This window comes from Hyposmocoma kahamanoa, unplaced genomic scaffold (assembly GCF_003589595.1).
Source record: "Hyposmocoma kahamanoa isolate Upper Pololo Valley unplaced genomic scaffold, ASM358959v1 103, whole genome shotgun sequence".
Lineage (NCBI taxonomy): Eukaryota > Metazoa > Arthropoda > Insecta > Lepidoptera > Cosmopterigidae > Hyposmocoma > Hyposmocoma kahamanoa.
In genome coordinates, this window is record NW_020653344.1 from 2,076,687 (window position 1) to 2,096,132 (window position 19,446).

General features: G+C 35.1%; 1 protein-coding gene across 1 annotated transcript in view; it reads left to right on the forward strand.

Annotated features, from left to right (window-relative positions):
* LOC113238030 overlaps positions 1 to 19,446 on the forward strand; it is a 64,925-nt gene that overhangs the window by 16,700 nt on the left and 28,779 nt on the right. The window contains exon 2 of the mRNA XM_026474753.1: positions 8,631 to 8,691. The gene's annotated coding sequence lies outside the window, so the exon portion shown is untranslated. The remainder of the gene's footprint in view (positions 1 to 8,630; positions 8,692 to 19,446) is intronic.

The following is a 19,446-nucleotide window of genomic DNA, read 5'->3' on the forward strand; positions in this document are numbered from 1 at the left end:
GTGCTGGTGAAATTACAGGCACGTGGGACTTGTCAACTTATGTCTCAGGGTGACGGGCGCGGTGGCAGTGCCCCTCAGATCTTTGCGATTTAAAGCGCTGAGTGGCATTGCAACTGGTATGGAAAGACGTGTAGCTTACCACAAGGCGCAGACTTGTCCGTCCTGTCACTTGATATTATAAAAAAGTACGGGCTTTTGCTTCCCAGTATCATTTAGAATTGCACCATTTGGACCCGAATTTTCGATTATTGGGGAAAATATAACTAAATATTCCATTTCGATACATTTTGATACCGTATCTACTAGACGTGCCAGGTTATTGATTGCACATAAGCTAGCAGCGGCACGCCTTCCGCATAAATTCAGTTATAATTGAATTTAATTGTAATCCGGATTCCAAATTATACATGTTTCCATGCGTATCATCTTATTTATTTCGCCATCTCTTGAACACACCTATAAAATTTTCATATTTTGAAATATATGCTGTGGCTACAGGGTACGGCTCTAGGCTGTCAGTTGAGAACAAGTTTCTGATATAAGCCTTGAAACCGATGTGGATAAACCACATTGTGGAGTGGAACTGCTTTAACCTTTAACGTGGAGATTCTAGTCTAAGGAAACCCAGTCAGTAGAATACAATCCGCTGAGCAACACATGAGGAAACGAAGGTCGAGAAGATCCTAAATTCCTAATTCAAGGACCAAGATCACGCCGTTCTGATCAACTGTAAACTAAACTGTTCTACGGAGGTGAGCGTGCCAACGACTCCACTACCTATCTGGACAATAAGGAGAGTGCTGTACGTGCACAGTGGGTCGCTCACGGTCTTATGATCATCGGATGAAGTCTGTGTATATGGGCTGGTCTGTCAGGTCTGGGGTCTGGACCTCACTGATAGGGCACTGTAATCAAAACTTAGTAGAAAATACGGGACTGCTCTACTTCGAGAAAATGTAGTACAATTTTCCAAATGAGAAGAGAAGAAGAAATTTTAGAAATGAGGAATTACAAAAATTGTGTACAATTTAAGACAACGTTGTTTAATTATAATTCGAAAGGTACGATATAAAATTGACATTTTATTTTTAAACTAAAACTTTTTGCCACAAATTAAACAACAAATTTTTTTTAAGCTTATTTAACACAAATTACTATACACATTATTAAAAACGCACAGTACGTAAAAACCATAACTGGTTTGACTCAATAATGTTGAAAACATCTCTAACCACATATATAATTTCTATACGTTCATATAATATTCTAAAGTATGTTTATGTCTACATAAAAAATACGAAAACTGTGTATGTCCGAAAACAGATCACAGTGATTCAAAATGCATTATATACACGTTAATAACAAAGAAATATAAGCATGTGAAAAATATAGAAAGGCTCTGTTAATGGTCTTAGGATCGATCAAATGGCGAAATATTTTAGGTACTGAATCGCAACTTATGTGTTGGTTAGAAACTATATACGTAATTGTAAAGAAGGATGGCGACATTCCGTGTATTTTGTGACCCAGTGTTTTTAACGACGTGCATTAAAGAGACTTACCGATACTTGTGATTCATTATCAAAGCATCAAAAAGGCTAATTGAGTTCAGACTGTAGACACTGGGGTTATAAAGTTGATATAGGTTATGTTTATATCGTAGTCCTGTATTTAGCTTTAGATGTTTGTTCATCAAAAACAACAAGTTTTCAGTTTGTTCCCAAAAATAATAAAGAACCTGCTGAATATTCCCAAATCTGCCAAACTCTGCCACATTTAATACAACGTTAACATGTTCTGCCGCAATGAAAATGAATAAAAATTAAATCTGCCCAAATGGCAAAAATCTGCCTGAAATACTCAAAAAAAAAAAAAAAGGCTGACTCAATCTCAACACTCATTGACATTGACAATCTGACATTGACATTGGCAAGAGGCCTCTTGTCAAAACGTTCTAACTTTCATAACTCTTATTTAGATATTGTCTAAACATTTTTGTCACATTGTGTTTTATTTTTTACTTAATGTTATTAATGTTTTGTGTGTACTATAAAATAAACAATATTTTAGGTGGGCATTAATTCAAGCATGCTTAAAATGAAACGTACGTACAAGAACATCACCTAATCTATGGTCGAACTGAATCAATTGCGTTATTCCAAAAACATTGTTTTACAATTTCTTTAATCCCGACTTCTAAAAATATACAAAATTATATTGATAACTAGGCATAAACTGTAAAATTATACTAGTGAAATCCATGAACGGCGTTTCGTTGATTTTATAATTATTGGGTCAGGTTTCGCCATCCTTCTTTGTAATACAAGGAGCAAAGTATGTCAATGATGCTGCCGAGGCATCTAAAATAAATGCCAGGCTAAAATTTCAAGTCTCAACTTACGTTGTTATGTTAATCATGCCCACGGATGGGTGGTCGTTAGCAGGGCGATACTAGACACAAGTGATGATAACATTTCTTACTTATCATAGAGCTTGTGTTTCAAAGGCGTTTCTGCATCACCGCATAATGTAACACAGATGACGATTTTTTTTGTCGCTGTCGCTGTGTATTTGGTGACTACTTAGAGACCTATTTACAATCCAAGTTTCGGAGTCAGTTTTAGGAAATTCAAACACTACTACAGGTACTATTTGTATTCATTAGGTAAAGCTTGACAAATCGGATATTTTTTCTTGAAAACATCTAAGTCCGTACGTGAACACGTTTCGTTACGGACAGAACCGTTGATGTTAATTTAATTGAAGTGTCTAGCTAAGTATCTGAAGATTTTAGGAAAGAGAAAAGATAGCTGTCAATGTATAAATGCCAGTTTTGGACTTGGAGGTGATTCAACAATTACCGAATAATGACCGCTGTAGGAATTTTCATTATTATTGTAACCTTGTGTACTAGCTAATGTATCTTGTCTCACTCGCACGTGAATTTAAATTATGAGTGAACTATGTTGTACACTGCTTTAATACGAACAAAACAAAGAATCAACTGTAGTCTCTTACGAATATCTATACGGTTTTTTCAAGAAAAAACCGTTTTTATAAACAACACAAAAATGTCATCACGTTATTATATAGGCTGTCCCGCGGCTATGCCACACGGAGGAAAAGTAAAATAAGATAAATACTGTGGAAAGAAAATTTTACTGAAAGAAGACTTCATTCTGATTTTAAAAACAATTCGAAGATTTTTAATAATCGCCTGTCTGAACCGGAAATCGAACCCGTTAAATGTGAAAAAACAAACACCTGTAATTTTATTATACTGACCGAAAGCCTCAGTCATAAGGATTGTTTTCTTCTAAATAACATAGCATCTTAAAGAAAAGGAAGACCATGAAATTTAACGTTTAATTAAAATAATTAGGTACATTTAACTGCAACTTACAATAAATTTAAATTATAAAATGCTCAAAATGTGTCCCATTCTGTAGTATACAAATTCTCACTATTTATCTTTTCTTGGTTAATATTTAGTCTAAGTTCAGTGTGTAACGCCCAGTAACGCCTGCACACACACTCTCGTATCGGTTCCTGTAAACTAAATCTTTTGCAGGTTCATTTTCCTGAACGAAATTTCAAACTAAATGTTAAATTTCTTGAACTTCCTTTTATTTAAGATGCTATGGTATTTAGAAGAAAACAATCCTTACGATAGAACTAAGCTTACTAAAGTTACAGGTGTTTGTTTTTCACATTTAGCGGGTTTGATTCCCGGTTCAGACTGGCGGTTATTTCAAAATCTTTGAATGTAGTTCCAATTGTTTTTAAAATCAAAATTAAGACTTAATTTTCTATTTATGGTATTCAAGGTTTTTCAATACATATGCCTTAACCGTGAGACGCCCTGTATTGACAACAATTACATGTCAATGAGGCAAATAAAACACTGTTAATTAATGATCGACAAGCTTTTATGTCCATGCACTCGAAACGCACGTATTTTTGGCTTACAAAAGCCACAAAGACGTGTTATTTCGAGTCAGTCCGAGCGGCAAATAAAACCCATAAAATTTTTTTTTTCCGAGCGTTTCCATATCGACAAGTGTGGTGGTTCCTTCAAAAATTTACCTTAAAATCACATTAGGTAGCTACAAGGTTAATATTTGAATGGCTATGCAATAAAATAAAGGCACGTAACGCTAAGTAGTCCGTAGTGTAATGGCCTTTGTACTTTGCACCGCCTTATAGTCGGAGGACTAGAGTTAATTTCAAATCGACGACTCGATTGCCTAATAGTTTACATTGTAGGCGTTGGATAAAGAGGTCCAATTTGAGAAATTAACGTTACTAAATTAGTACTGTGCAGTGTTCTGTGTACTGTGCACCCCAGAATTAATTTCGTTGCTCTGACACAGAAGTTGCTTTGTTTAAGACCCGGTAATTGTTAAGCACATTACTATTATTGTTACAAACCTAAGTGTAGCCGGAGACGTGCCGTTTTCCGTGCCCATGTACTTAGTAGCAAAAAAACATTATAAAATCAACACCACAAACACGATGACTCAAGCAGGGCATGTCGCAATAATAAATACACTTGATGTATACTACATTTTGTACGATGGCCCTTACGCTCAATACAAAACATATGAAACTTTCGAGTCATAGATAATAAGTATTGACACACCCATACTAGTTTTCGAATCTACATACAATCAAAATAGAGATTGCATTTCACTGGGAAATTAATCTTAAATATTAAAGGGCATTCCGACTAAGGTTCGCCTGCAATCACTTAGCCACGTGCTTGGAACGGCTGTTTTTAAGCAAAAGTTTAAAAACTGCCGTTCCCAGCAGGCTGAGATGCATTATGACAAACTTTGCCTTCGACTAAGCAAAAGCTAAATTCGTTTTGTAAATACGCAATACTTGCTGAGTTCGCCATATTTGTTTAGTCGACAGCAACGTCAAATTTCCATTTTTTTTAAATAAGTGCGCATTTTACTAACTTCTACTGCACCATAACTGACTGCCTCTGTGGCCGAACGGTTACCATGCCGGACTGCCACGCAGAGGTCCCAGGTTCGATTCCCGGGCCGGGAGATAATTTGTATGGCCTACATTTATTTCTCTCGTGAGTTTGGGTGTAATTTGTGATTGTCTGTGTGTGTCCATAGCACCCGCGCCACAGGATGTCACTAGTGCGGGGCTATGTTGAGTGTGTACGTTATTATCTCACCTGATGTAAAGTGACGACATCGTCACAAAGTCGATCAATGGAGCAAGCCTTGAAAAGGCCCAAGTTGTAACGTTCAAGGGATAAATCTGCAGTCGGCTGGGAATTCCACTCCATAACCGTTCGCTATATTTTTTACCACGACGTTGATGAGCAATTCTTGGATTTCATTTGAAGCAATGTAACAATTTAAAATGGACAACCTCGGTGTCCTCGGTGGCGGTTTGCGCTGTCGGCATTTGACAAGGAGGAGAATGAACTTTTCTAAATTGATTCTGGTCTAGTTGTGGATAGTAAGTACCCGGAGTGAGTTCGCATCCTTGGTGTAATAAAGTCACATCTGCAAAATAACTACTTTCCCGAAGAGAGGTTCAAAGATTCTACCAACGAAATGAACTGATAACTTCTTTATGTTACAATATTAGAGTTACGCAATTTTATAATAGGTACCTATGTCGCCATCAGGGGGGACAGTTGATAGGGACTAGTGGAAATAGATTTGTTGTATGTAGTTCGTATTATTTTTACGACTTTCATGTGATAAAAGCCCTTTTGACACAGTGGTCACATGTAGCTTTGTCATACCAAAGATACTCCATCACTCACGTATTTATAGTACAAAAAGACATTTCCAAATTTGAGACCAGGTATGTAGTTAGTCGTCTACCACATTACTATTAAATTTAATTTGTTTTCACCCAGTATGACGACTAGTAGAAGAACTTGAATTATTAAATAAACAAGTTACCTATTACGATATTTTTCAACGCCCAGTTTATTCAAAAATAACTTGAAACATGTTTGCTAAAGTTTCTCCTACATCTTTAAAGTAATAATTGAAATTAGCATTTGATTATCTTAGGGTAATTTGTACGTATTGAAAATGGAACTACCCCCCACACTAGCGTCTTTCGAGCGTCGCCAGTCGTACCAACCCACGCACAGCGTCATCAATGGCGGCGACGTAACGTAATATCCCTGACTAATTTGTGGACGCAACGCCAACTCTGAGCGACCGCTGCGTTGGATATTGCCGAACGTTGGGTATACGCCGCGCTGGCGTTGCGTCGCGGTCGCGCGCATGTCGTGTCCATGTTGTGCGTGCGTTAACAAGATGCTGACGCTCGAAAGACGCTAGTGTCGGGGGTCTCTTAGGGTCGTATTCTAGAACTCTACTCAATGCTCAAGTCAGGATTGCACTGGAAACACAAGCACTGGAAATGCGACCCTAATGGCAGGGACTTGAGTATGATTTCGAGTGCTTTAACCATACTCAAATCCTGACTTGAGCATTGAGTAGAGTTCTAGAATACGACCCTTAGAGCGGTTACACATGGCGACGCAGCGCATCTCCAACGATTCAGTTGCGACTATATAGTCGCTAATCACATCTTTACACACACGCGTGACTTAAACAGCGATACAACGGCTATGCAAACGCGATGCACGTTTTTAATTATGCAAGCACGCGTAACATTTGTAATGCCACTTAGAGATTTTTAAATTACAGAGATTTGAGGAGCACTGCCACTGCGCCCGTCACACTGACACATGTAATTTCACCCTTACCCTTCAAAGCCGAAATGCAATAATGCTCACATTACTGTTTGGCGGCAGATATAGGTAAGGTGGCAGTACTTCCCTGTGCGAACTTTTTCACAAGGCGCTGTACTGCTAATTACATAAATATGAAATCAAACCTCTGCTGAAAAGTTGTCATTTCGCAAATATAGACTTGACACCAAGAGTGCAAACTTATAATGTTGATGTATGTACAAATTCAAAAAGTTTTTTACACGTGTATATTACTTTGATTTTCTGCTGTCTCTACTAATTGCCATTTATTTGCAATTTTCCTCACCACCGCAGACAGTACATAACTCAAGAATGTTTGAGGAAAACGATTTACAAAGGTATTGTTTCAAACAGCCTATATTGTTGTGTGTGCAACATATATCAAATGTGTTTTATGTAATTGAAATACGAAAGCAGTTTGTTTTAATTGCGCAATAAAATTGAAGAGCATGACAGGTCAATTATGGTAAAATATTTTCTTAGGATATTCAAATAAATTTTGGAGCGTGGTTGTGATTTATGCAAACTTTATTACACATCGAACGTTTTATTACTGAAAATAAGGCTATTGAGTTTTTGAGACAAAATAAATAAGCAAATGAAAAACCGTAAAAATATTCTTTAAAAGTTTATAACATATTACAGAGTTTTTAAACATTTTGCTGTTTCCTGTTTTAATAAATAATTACATTATATACAACTTATTTCTCGTAACTAAAGGCGTCATCACGTGTTGCATTTTTCCATCAACGTCATAATGAAGGCATTTGCTGTTTCCTGTGGCGTCATATCGTGTTAATCACTTCAGTTTTTACGAGTATAACAAACTTTTTTGTAGTACCTCTTTTATTAGAAAAACTACAAAAGGCATTAGTTTAAACAGCCACAAAAGGTTAGAATATCGTTGTCGAGTTGCCTGATTTTGGGCATTATTGTATAAAATGCGTAGCACCATATATGATTTGATCCTGCCCGCTTCATTCTATCACCCCGTCCACCTTACTCGGTAAGGCATTTCATCCTTACGTAAATACAAACCACAATTCTTCCATTCTTCCGGCCGGTCTTCCATATCGGAAGGCAGCGACCATGATCCCCGCTACGTTCCTAACAAACTCTTTATCCTGGCCTTTTCTAAGAACATTTCCAACCTGCTTAGGCTATTGTACTTGGAGACAACCTCTTTATTTCCACGTTTTCATCCTTACACTTGATATTTCATCAATTCACATGAAGCGTTTTGCGTCCATATTATTATAAGTCCCGAACGATACACTCAGAATATGTCGAATATTTTTTTTTATATATACTTATGTATCTTCTAGACAAGTGTATAGCACCCTCGTCCAAGTCTTCAATTAGCAACACATTGTCGATAAACGCAAGGATTTCTTGCATAAAAAAAATAATTTAATTATAATGGCTACGTATCCCACGCGTCTTTATTTGTGGCTCTTGCATTTTTGTTTGTTTTATAAAAGCGAGGAAATAGGGCTCTTAAAAGCTGGCAGCTTTTCGGTTGTTGCAAATGTTGGTAGCATTCCTACTTAAAAAAAAAACACATTTCTGCTTTTTACTCTAAATACGTACTTTAGCGATCATATTACGGTTTCTTTCTGCACTTTCTCGTGCTCTGCCGGCCGCATCCGCTTCTGCATAGTAAGATTAATACACTATAACGGGATAGGTAATGAAATTGATATAACATTGGTCCAGTGCTCAAGAAAACACGTAATCTCTAAGTATATAAAGCTAAAACCACCAGCACTAGAAGTTATACTAGGACAGTCATATACAAGCATACTTAATAAATCCACTATTCTATCAATCAACAAACAAGTAACCCTTTCCATTTCCTTCGCAGGGCCGCTGCCGGTGCTTGCCGGTGCAATCCAACTTTTCTTCCGCGAAAGCGTTCTTTGCAGGTACGTCAACCTCGTTTACCTGTACATATATATACTTCTACTGTTACGTGTAGTTATATATATACAACAAGCCTTATTCATACATAAGTATAAATATAATAATATAAGTGCTCACGATAATCAAGAAGTTTAACAAAAAGAAACCAAGTTGTTACAAAAAATTGTTATCTACCGTTTGAAGCACATATTTATAGGTAGGTACAACCGGTTAGGAGCTGTTGTTGTAATTTTTAATTACTTATTAATAATGTATATTTCATTCATTCATTTGTTTAAGTAATATTTGCGATGAATCCGAAATTTGAGCGACATATAAAATTAATTAATTATTTTTTTTTTTTAATAGGAGCCTGTTCTCAATTCGGCTGTATTTTTTTGTGTGTGTATGCGCTATTACTCGTATATTCGTGAACTAATTTCGATGATTCCATTTTTTTTTTATTGAAAAGGGGGTACCTCATTAGTGATCGTATTCAACTTTGAAGAAGATATTCTACATTTAAGGGTGGCAAATGAGGGGATTGAACACAATTTACTGAATTTCACAATTTTAATCGATTTCAACAAATCATGGAACATAGATGTAATTGCAATGAAAGTATAATATTATATTGACGTACAACTGATCTATACAGCAACTATTTTATGTTTGGGCTCATATTATTCGTCTTGGCGAGGATATCCGCGTTTTAGTTATCGTTGAGAAGACGGCAACGAACACGGCAAAAGCAGAGCTAATTTTTAGGGTCGGTTTTAAAAAATATATTGTAACTTTTTTATACAAAAAAAAAGACCTCAAAAATGAGTGGAATTACATCTATTTGCCAAGTGTTATTGAAATTGGTTACCGGAAAGTGCGCGAAACGGGATTCATCCCCTAGTAAGGGGGCACCTTAGAGGCGGAATATTTCCTTCAAAATTAAATGGGACCAATACTGAGGTACCCTATTTCCAACAAAAAAGAATCATCAAAATCGGTTCACAAATGGAGTACATACAAAAAAATACAGTCGAAACGAAAACCACCTCCTTTATTTTGAAGTGGTTAAAATAGTAAAAATATTTTATCATGAGTACGAGCACTAGCCATGTTATGGTCGCACTTTTGTTGCGTACAATTACATTAATTATTGATGTAGGTACCCGATAACAGCACCAAATGCCTGCTCTCAAACTGAAGAATTCCCTGTACTTTGAGCACCAGAGCAACGGAATTCACTTTAAGGAACTTCCTAGAACACTCAGACTAGAACCAATTTAAAAAAGTTCATTTCCCAAGTTTGTCCTACCGGGAATCGAACCCGGTACCTCTGCATACAGCGTCCACATATTTATATCGTGAGGTCACCGAAGTCTTAATTCTTATGTAATGTATATCTGCATCATGTGATTTTGTACTAGAAACGTCGATACACTAGGAGAAAGAAAAAATATTGCCTCAGGGCCAAATTAAAATTAAAGTACATAATGTTGCAACTTGAATATTTCCCACAGTCATAATACTCATGTCACTTTCTATCCTTTTTTTGCATTTACATAAATAAATAATGCAATGCCTTCTTCGCGATGATTGATGATTCCAATATCTTTGAGAGAATCAATTCTATCCAAACGACATACCTCCCGGACACGTCATTTCCTTTAGATGACTAGAAACGCTACAGTCAATCTCTTGTATGTGTACCTTTGTCACTTTCTAATACACTAACCAGAATATACGTGGTTACTCCATTCATAACAACGCAGAATATATAGATAACACTGAAAATTATTTTCTTAGGACCTCACCACACTCATCGTCACAGAATCGCAATAAGCCAATCAGAAAAAGCTTTATGTCCATTTTAATACGAGCTAAAATAACATTGCGCTTTCCACAAATTGCTCTGCCGTACGTAGTGCTAACGAAAACGCGGCTAAGGGACAAAATATTTTTTGAGATATCATAAAAACCATTACCCAGTTTTAGAATATTGCAATTGTTTAATGATATTTCAGCTATGCATCGTTAGGGTAAGTTCGGATAAGTCGAACACGTTAACTAATTTTAACTATTTATAAAACAGAATTTTGTGCTCTATTTTTTACTATTTAAAACGGATATTTGACCATTTATCACTTAGCTGCCTTTTAGTTAGTGGACGGCAGTGCTATATGATGGTTTTTTCGACCTACTCAAGCCGATTTCAAATTAACAAGTGTTTTGATTGCTTCGTTGATATGTTAAGTAAAGAAAGAAAGAAAAACGTTTATTCATTAAATTGGTCCCTATATACACTTAAATCTCATACTTACCACTAAAACAACAAATGACTACGTAAGTGTGTATAGTGGCGCAATAGGAGAAAAGGATACGACTCAGCAAAATGTCAATCTTGGCGAGTCTTACGGAAATGGTACATGCAGTCTGTATCCTCTGTTTTATGCCACACTGCACATTTACGACACATATGCTATACATGTACACAGTATTATATAAAAGTTACAAGTAAATATACATAGACGTAAATAAGGTAGAAGGCAACGTTGAAGTACGATTGCGATGATTAACTGATATATAAATATTTTCAAGAAAAACGTCTTATGTATCGAGTTCTTGGGTTTTCGCGATTGTTACACGTAGGAAAGGAAAGTATTTTTCCGGATTTAAATCGCGTATATTTGTTTTTTCAAACAAACTAACGTTTCGGGCCCTTTACAGATCCCTTTTTCACGGTTGACTGTGTCAACACTCAAACGACTAAACACTCAGTCAAATCCGGAAAAATAGTTTCATGTCCAACGTCCTATTGGTCAAGTAAAAAATGTACTTGCGTAACCCTAACAATGGCCTCATGTTTAAACTATTGAGAATGTACGTGCTGGTAAAATTACAGACACAACATGGGACTTGTCAACTTATATTTCAGGGTGACAAGCGCAGTGAGTGTCCCTCAGGTCCTTGCGATTGAAAGCTACTATGGCTTGTCGTTTAACACCAGACACACGACTTGTTCGTACATAAAAAATAGAACGAAATAATTATGTTAAGAATACAACCGTCAACTTCCAAGAAATTGCTCCGGAGCTTGGGCTCTCACTTTGATGTTCTCTTTTATTTGTTCGCTGCAGTTCTATTTTCCCCTCAACTAATAATGTTCGCTCTTATTGCATGCTATATATAAAGCTCTGTACGGCTCAAGCCGATTCCGAGTTAATAAGTGTTGTGACTCCCTTATAATAACACACATAATATACACACATAATAATAATAACATTACGCCGCTCTCGAAACTCAAGCATTAATCCTAAAGCTTGAATCCACTTGAGAAACAAAACAATCGAAATATGCTGCTCTCGAAGTTACATTGTGGGAGCGACCATATTGAGCCATTTACTAAATTAGAAAGTAAAGTAACAATCGTAATGAGTTTCGGACATTTTTTTTAATGCGAGAAAATTTTACGTAATTCAAAAAGTTAATACCAATTTGAACGTACATTTATTATATTAAATAATACTTAATCAGTAATCATGGAATAATAAATTGTGAAACATTGTGTAAGTTTAGGTACATACTCGTTCATATTCTATTATTTAAAATACAACCACATGCATTGTTACGTGTATGTATAATAATAATAATAATAATAAAATCGTTTATTTTCTCACATCATGTAATCCCATAAGTAGTATAATAGTTATAAGTGAAAATTTCGAAGACAGAAGCTCAAACTCGGTTAGACCGGTGCTCTATGATTATCCTGGTCTTCAATACTGCCTCCGTAGCCGAACGGTTATCATGTTGGATTGCCGCGCAAGAGATCTCAGGTTCGATTCCCGAGCCGGGAGAAATATATGGCCTACAATTATTTCTCTCGTGAGTTTTGGCGTAATTTGTGGTTTTCTATGTGTGTGTCCATGGTAGCCGCGATTCAGGGTGTGCACATTTTTATTATTATTATTATTATTATACAATTGCAAAAATCCACCAGACCTACCTTCAATTGCAACACGGAATGACGCACAAGACTATATATACTACACGTTGTCTATTCTCATTATAACAAGGTATTTTGGTAATTGCTGCTATTAATTGCAAAAGTTGCATGTCTCTCTAAGGCTAAATTTATAAAATGAAATGTAACTTTGAATGCGCAAAAATGGCGAACTAAGCAAATTTTTCATATTTAGGTTTAGATGGATAGATAGATAAACTCTTTATTCACTAATATGACACAAATACAGATAAAATACAAAAGGAAAAGTAAAATACTTTTGTCATATCAGTTTAAGTAAGACAAATTAAACTTTGAGTTTACTGACTGAAGAAGTAAAGTTTAAGTTAATTTCATTTTATGAATCTCAGCCTTAAGTCTATTTAAATTTTAACTAACTAACGTCGTGACTTGTCAGAGAACGAAGTAATAACTTGCTAAAGAAACTAGTTTTTGATTCTCATGTTTTTACTATACATTTGGCATTGAACCAAGTACAAGGCTGTGGATTTTTTTCGTTTCGGGCAGATCCGTAATTAAAATGATGATAATTTATTCTACAAAAATGTTAAAACTAATGATAATTGAAATTACCAATATTCTGCCAGATAAAATGGAAAAAATGTAATATTTATAATAATAATCTTTCTTGACCAAAAACAAGATTACATTAATTTGCATTTACACTATAGTAATGTTTCACAATGCTATTATAACATGATTTCTCGCGGTCTATACATTAAATATATGTATATATTTGTATCGCAGAGACCTAGGATATGTCAAGTAATTTTACATTTAATTTTGTGACACACAGTTTAATTAGAGTAGATGTACGTTCAATGGATTAAAAATTACAATAAAATTCACTCCTACAAAGGGCCTTACGACAAATACAGAAAATTAGATTGAAAATAATATTAAAAATTAATTATAGATAGTAAAATCGTAAATTACTTTATACATTGGCAAAAATGATTAATACAATTAAGCACTGTTCCAAAGTCATATTTTATAACTATTACTTAAAAAAAAAACCGATCTGAGAACGTTGCTTGTCTGCTTTCGCTGTGTTCGTTACCGCGGTTTCCTCAACGATAACTGAAAGGGGAAGTCCTCCTCAATACACAAGGTAAGCTGCTGTACATTGTTCCTCTCATCTTTCTGCCATTTTCATCATCAGATCAACTCTAGGTCACCAAAACGTTTTACTTTCATTGGAATGGCATCTATGTGCCAAGTTTTATTGACATCGGTTAACCGAAAGTGGGTAAAATTCAATAAACCGGCTTTATCCTCTAATTTGCCACCCATAGAGGTGGAATATTGTTATCAAATTTGAATGGATAATAGCGTAATACAAAAAAAAAGTCGTCGAGAATCTCCTCTTGAAGTCAGTTAAAAAGAGGATATAGCAGTCTGTAATTTATCAATCAATCAGTTTTTTTTATTTGTCAGAATAAAGGTACATTATGATCTTATTTTTAATAAATCCAACTTATTCTACCATAATCGGCATCCAAATGTATGTCATTCAACTATTTACTAAGATTACTACAATCAATCAATGAAAACTCAACTATTTCTTACGATTTAATGAAATTGTCAAATATTGCAAATAAAGTAAAATTTTAAAGGATATAAAAATAAATTTTGAATAATATGTCAATAATTATTGTGAATGTGTAAAAAGTACAATTTGTTAAAAAAGCTAAGTAAAGTAAAGTAAAGTCTTTTATATTCATTAAAATTATTGATCAATATAATCTACTTTGGCAAATGATTATAAATTTTTGGCGCCATTTAATATGCAGCTTTACTAAATGGCGTAATTCGGTACACATTTATTTTGCCCAATGTATGGCAGGATGTTTAATAAGACACAATTTACCAGCGACTCTGGCACTAAGGTCTAGGCTCGTATCGCGCGCGCGACGAAACCGATTTTTCATCATCATCATCTCAGAACTTCTCTCAGGGTCATATTCCAGAACTCTACTCAACGCTCAAGTCAGGATTTGAGCAGACTTGAGTATGATTTCAAGCTCTGGAAATACGACCCTAATGGCAAGGACTTGAGTATGATCTTCAGTGCTCACTGCAATACTCAAGTCCTGACTTGAGTATTGAGTAGAGTTCTGGAGTACGGCCCTAAGAAGGCTAAGGCCATAATTCGCCACACTCGCCTGATGCGGGTTGGCGGGTGCAGATTTCATCACGATGTTTTAACTCAGCGTTAACGAGAGATATTTCTGCTAAACTTTCACAAACTTACGTACCATAGGAAAGTCATTACGTGCCGTCACAGGAATCGACGACCTGAGAGCAACCGCTCTCCCTTGTTATTATCGAACTGTTTGTTTAGAATTATTAACAAGTATTTTTATTTATTGCATTAGACAAGTTTAATATGAAAGATAACATCAAAGATGTTATAGATTGGTTTAGTTAGGGCAATGACGTGGCACTAAAAACTAATTAAAAATGAATATTTAGGAACGATATTGATTTCTGTACAACTAAGTATTATCTGTAATATTTAATTTTTATTATTTTTTCGTATTTATGTTCCGCGACTTATAGCGTTTGTGAACCGCTTTCGATGATTATTTTTTGTTGGAAAGAAGGTACCTCAGTAGTCGTCCCATTTAAATTTGAAGAAAATATTCCATTCCTCTAGGGTGGAAACTAGGAGATGAATCCGGTTTCTCGCACTTTCCGGTAATCGATTTCAATAAAACTTGGTAAATAGATGTAATTTCATAATTTCACTCACTTTTGAGATCGGTTTTTTAATAGCACTTTAATATCATTTAAAGTAATGTAGAAAAAAAATGAATGTGAGTGTTTATGTCACTTTTGCGCTCATAGCCTCAATTGTACACCTAAGATAAAATGAACTCTGAAACGTATTCATTTTTACCAACAAAACTACTTCCAGAACGCATCAACGTTACAGTCACTGACAAAAATTTCGATGACTAAATCTTATAAAATTACAGTTCCGTACGATATTTGATGTTTCTCGGAACATATCCGTAGGTACCTCGAGAGGTGAGCGTCATTCTTGTGACTCATGAACATGAATGAGCTTTTACAACGTTCCACTTCTTTTGTTTGCTTTAGTAACATATATCATTTGAGTTGTAACCTACAGGTTAATGACCAGACCCGTTTTCAATTCAAAATTTTATAAAATAATTGACGAATCCGAAACGTTTTGAATTAAATTAAAGATATAACGATTTCCCGCGACAAATGTCATAAAATTAACCTATTGAAGAAAAATTACACGCGTAGACACAATTAAACGCCTAAGCCTGTCCAGAAGGACGAAACATTTTACTGTGGAATATAATAATAATGTACAAATTTTCATAATGTCTCCGATATAGTAGTCGCTCCATTTTGAATAAATCAACACTTGGACTTGGGTGTCAGTTCCTTTCGTATCAATTTGACAATAGGTAACGGACCCTCGACATCTATGTTTTTTAATGAAGTATGAACTGAATTAACAGGATGAGAGATACTATCAACTACAGTGCTAGATTCAATCAGAACTATGTCATTGTGTGACTTACTGGCACCGGTAATGAATTATTACGCCACTGTGACACTCCCCTACATTACAAGATCATTCAGTACACTTTTAATCGCGTGTAATCTCAGCGATCATAAATCCGTTTTGAATAATAAATCGTATGCGTTATAGTTTAAAGCTGTCATTAAATTGTCAGGAGTATAGTTTTGTTATCAAACCGCTTATTTACATGCAGCTAAGAGATTTGAGCAGAATACAGAGAATAGAATAAAAAAAAATACAATTTATAATGTATTTTGTTCATACGGCTTTTGGAGCGTACTATTTACGTTTACTTTCCAAATTATAAGCGGAAGATATGAATATTTATGATGATTACGAAAATCAATAAGTAAAAATTTGATGCTAATGTGACCCCTTCTAACGTTCTTTCTACTGCGACATTTTTCTCTAATATCTAAATAATGGTATTTTGATCACCGGTCGAATAAGGTGTCGTCGATTGAATGCAGGAAGCTTCACTCAATTGATTTTCGTGTGAACGCAAATTACTGTCATAGACAGCGACGTTACTTAGTTTATTTTGAGTTAAGAGTAGCGTAGATTCGATTACGCAAATTCAAACGATTAACATTTTTAAAGTGGACAGAAAATCTTTGACGTTTTAAATATCGAAGGCTATTGTTAACTTCTAGATAGGCAGATCTATTAGGCGGCTTTACATTTCGATTTAAAGTGTGATTAATTTAAGTCTCCGTACACTGCCATTGTCACATTGTCTATGTCAACCTCAATATGTCATAGACAATTTCAAGTTCCACAAGGGAACAAACACGACTCAACCGTTGCCGTGATGCGTGTTGCATAATTCAAAACTGGTAAATGCTCTATGGACTCGCGAAAATAGATTTCTTATAGATTTCTTATAAATTACATAAGTCACGTAAGATTTTAATAACGCACTCAATAACTTAATATTGTTCGATTTCGCTGATTATGTAATGGTACGTTCTTTTTCTTTTACGTTATGAAATATGTTGATTAATTGATTTTCATTAACGTAACATTAAAGCCTACAGGTTAATTGAAGTGCTATAATTTCTGTCAGTATTGCTCGATTTAGTATTTTATACGTAACGCTGTAAGTCCGGTCACGTAAAACAGTAATTGTGGATAAAGGAAGCTTCATAAAAAGTGACAAATAAAGCGTCCTATCCAATGTAAGTGGCCAATAACGAGGCAATGAGTACTAGCTATAGGTTTCTGAACGTAACACGGTGGCGTTGCGGTCAGCCACGATGCGACGACGTGCTCCGAATTCAAACTGATTCATCACGATTCTAAACTAAAATGGCGGCCTGTCAATGCTTTCCTTGAATGCAATTTTATTGCCTAGCCGGTGTATATTTAAATTGAACATACTTTTATCGCTTTCTTAACTTGAGGCAAATACAGACGCTGATTCAGAAATGTTCCACTATATTGAATTTCGGCCCTCCATATTTGATTAGGTAATACTATAAAATCTACCCATATTAACTGTTGTTACTACTCCCTACTTATAGTGTGTTCAATTCAGAATTTTAATAAATTGTATCGTACAGGTGAGATTAGATTAAATTCTAAGTCATTTCCTTTGAGTAATGACTCGGGGCTCAGCCTTCGGCTTTACATTCAAATGAGTCACACAGACAGTCACAGAACGTAGCATTCCTGACCATTATCGTTTAACCATACGCACTGGCGAGTACACATCTGATTCTTGTCTTAATTTTTAAATCAAACTGGAATATTTGAATTCAGAATTCATTTCTTAGTTTTTAAGAAGTATTGGAATTATCTGTATCTGTATAGTAAAAGCAAAGAAAAGAAAAAAACATCATTGATACTTGGTCCTTAGAATGCAGACAAATGACAAGCAAATGTTTACACTTAGTGACGTCAGTAGAAGTTAAGTACTTTTTAAAACTTGGTACTTAATATGATAGTGCCCACTAGGGCTCTGGCCAACTTAGGAAACATTCATAACCTGAGAAAGATACTAACTAAAGTTCTTCTCGTGCAGTTTCTAAGCAATTCCAAAGTTAGTAATTTTGTTTTATTGTCCTCCTGAATCTATCTGTCTGATGTCCAACTAATCCCATTACGATGCGAGCACATTACAATTCAACGATTCAACTCTTGCGCAGGTGATCTTCGCACACTCCACTTGCAGCATTCCTATGTATATGAATCGCCTAGTTAACTACTAACTATTAATACTGGTTAATACGCCGTTCCATTACGGAATTTAAAAAACTTCAATAGATCTTTTCTTTTTTTTTTTTTCATTTTAAAACCCGATGCAGTGCCATAAAGCCTTATTGATGTACTGGCTGGAAGGTGCTTTTTTTTAATAAATTGGTAATAACGATAATTTATTGTTAACAGGTGCGAATACCAATTTGAAACTGATCATATGTTTCGTCCTCTAAAAGGCCAGTGCTGTGTGATACGAGTCGTAATTTTGTTATGACAAACTAATTAAACAACAATTGCATCATATTGGCATGTTCGGGTAAAAGACAAAATACAAAATAAGAAGTGCGCATTAAAATGTTCTATTTTCCCATCAAAGATAAAAATTTACAAAAGTCAGATGATAGATAATTTTTGTGAAATCATCTCGAGACGATAGTCGACTGCGATTAGATAGCTTCTTTGCCGTTGCCATCAATGACAATATGAAAGGAGCATTTATAAAGATAATATAACGCTCAAGGATTCCATATTCGAGTACCAACCTAAATATAGATACATATTTTGACAAGGTATTATTTATACCATGTTTTTCTGTCTCTGATGTATCAAAACAACTCGTAATTATTTACCAAATACATGAACTACTGCCTATTGTTTGTTTACATTTCGTAGAACAAAACAATTTAGAATTTATCAACGCGTTGTTAAATACATGTAAACAAAAACCAAATAGTCCACTAAACCCGATTTCCTGACTTCTCAATGAATTGCCAGAGGTTCTGCCATATAAGTAATTTAATTATGACATTACAAATATAATTAATACATTTCCATTTACCGGTTCTTAAACGAATTACTATAAAACCGCCTATTTTTAATTTGACCACTTTTTAATCTGTACAGTTCTATCTACGGTGCCAATCGTTGTACCGCACGGAAGCGATCTCTCGGTAAAACAGCTATTTTGCAAAGTCTTTTATCTGTGGTTATTAA